Here is a 2373-nt window from a genome sequence, read left to right on the forward strand (position 1 = left end):
GCCAACACAACAAAAACAAAAGGAGGCACTGAGGCCCCACATTGGGCTGAGGCCTAGTAGGGAAAACGGCCCGCGAGAGGGTGCGGTGGAGCAGGCCGACTTGGGCTAGCGGAGGCTTGATGTGCTGGGCCTCGGTCAACAGGCGAAGGGGAAGGCGGCCCGGGCACGTAGCGGATCTGGCGGTTGACTCGATTGAGTCAACGTGGTCGAGCGGGGGTGTGATGCCCGGATAATTAGACTACAGTAATTCCCTGCTAATGATGCTACGTCACCTCTGTCACTGTAGTTAATCTCGGGTTAGCTCAAAACCGATTCAAATTCAAAATTGAATTAAAGGCAAACAACAAAAGTTTTCAAACTTTAAAACTAAAATGTCCAGGTTGTGCCAAGTAATGCAGAGTTTATTGTGGTGAGGAAACCCCACTTGTATAAAGTGTTATAGTACTCTAAAATGATTAAAACAGTAGTTAAAACGATTAAATAAGTGCCCTTGATATTTTATAAAATCATAAACTATTTTATTTTGAGGTAAAACTTTTTAGGGTAGTGGGTTGTTTTGAAACACTAATTTGGAGCTATTGTCATATTTTACTAAACAAAGAATAAAGTGTACCTAAAATAAAAGAAAAAATAAAAAATAAAAGGAAAAGAAAACCAGACGAACAAAAAAATAAAAAAAACCCTGGACAACTGGGCCTCAACCCAACCGGCCCAGTCGGCCAGCCCACCCCGTGCCTGGCCTACATGCCCCCATCCCGGGGGAAACCTAGCGCACACCCCCGCTCCTCCCCACACAATCCCCTCTCCTCCCTCACTCCCCCTCGATCTGGATCGGGCTCCGACCCCGATGCCCACCTCACAGTCGGTGTCCCCTCGTCGTCTCCAGCGCTGCCCCGCCCTTGCCGCCTCGACCTCGTCGCATGCCTCGCTCCTCCCTCGTCTGGATCGGGAGGCAGCCGCGCCCCGACCCCGCCAACGCCGATGCCGTGCGCCACCCCGTCGCTCCTTGTCGGCGCCCCGAAGCCCGTTGCCGTCGCCGGATCGACCTCGCCGTGGCCTCCTCGACCTCCTCCCCGAGCACCGCTGCCCGTACCCCTGCAACCCCTTGTGAGCCCCCTCCTTCTCCTCCGCCCCGCGCCACCGAGCTCCGCCGCAGTCGTGCCTGCTGTCGCTGCTGCTGACCTGCGCACGGCCACACCCCGCATCCCCTGCGTGCCTCGCGCGCGCTGGCCTCGCCCCGCTCCAGCCCCTCCTACTTCTCGCGCCCGGCTGCGCCTACCGCCTCCCCCGCCGCGGCTTCCGCTCTGCTCCGGCCGCGCACCTCAATTCCACCGCTGCTTGCCGCTGCCTCGCAACCCCCCTCGTGTTGTCCGCGACTCGCGCGCTCGGTTCCGCCTTCACGCCTCCCCGTGTGCCCGCGCGCCCCGCCGCGGCCTCGTCTCGCCCGCTCCGCCTCCGCTCACTACCGCCGCCCTCCTGCGCCCTGTCCGCACTTCGTCCCGCCTCTTCCGGTGCCGTAGCCGCCCCGCGCCGCGACGCTCCTCCCGCAGCTCTGCTGCCCGCCTCGCCGTGGCCTCGCAGCTACCCGCATCAGGCGGCCGACCTCGTCGCATCCATGGCGGGCGCCCCCCTGGCGACCTGTGAGGCGGGCTGCTGCCCGTCGCCCTCCTGTCCGCTCCGGTGCGCCCGCGCCCGTTAGGCCCCTGTGAGCAAATGACAAGTGGGCCTAGCCCAGAACGAAAATAGATAAAATTAATAATAATAATAATAATAAATAATTAAATTAATTAATTAATTAAATTAACTAATCATGTTTAATTAATCTAATTAACTAGTTAAGTTAGTTAAACCCAAATTAGACTAAACAGTCAATGACGAACGAGACCAACCTGTCAGGTTGACCAGGCCAACTGCTGACGTCATGCTGACGTAATGATGATGTCAGCAAACACTATTCTAGATAATGTTGAATTAAAATAGTTAAATAAATCCTAAAAATGATTTAATTCTTTTAAAATTAATATAAAATAAACCGTAGCTCGGATGAAAAAACTTTGTACATGAAAATTGCTCAGAACGCCGAGACAAATCCGGGTATGCAGCTCGTTCATCCACCACGCATGCCTAGCATAGCGAACACGCAACTTTCCCCCTCCGGTTCGTTTGTTCGAAACGCGAAACACCGGGGACATTTTCCCAGATGTTTCCCCCTTCACCGGTACCACCTCATACCGCGTTAGGGCACACCTAGCATCACGCTTTGTCATGTCATGCATCGTCATGCATCTGTTTGCTTAATATTTATTGTTTCTTCCCCCTCTTCTCTCACTAGACACCGATACCAACGTCGCTGCTACCCAGTACGACTACGGT

This window comes from Triticum urartu, chromosome 7A (assembly GCF_056163025.1).
Source record: "Triticum urartu cultivar PI428250 chromosome 7A, HENAU_Tu73, whole genome shotgun sequence".
Classification (NCBI taxonomy): domain Eukaryota; kingdom Viridiplantae; phylum Streptophyta; class Magnoliopsida; order Poales; family Poaceae; genus Triticum; species Triticum urartu.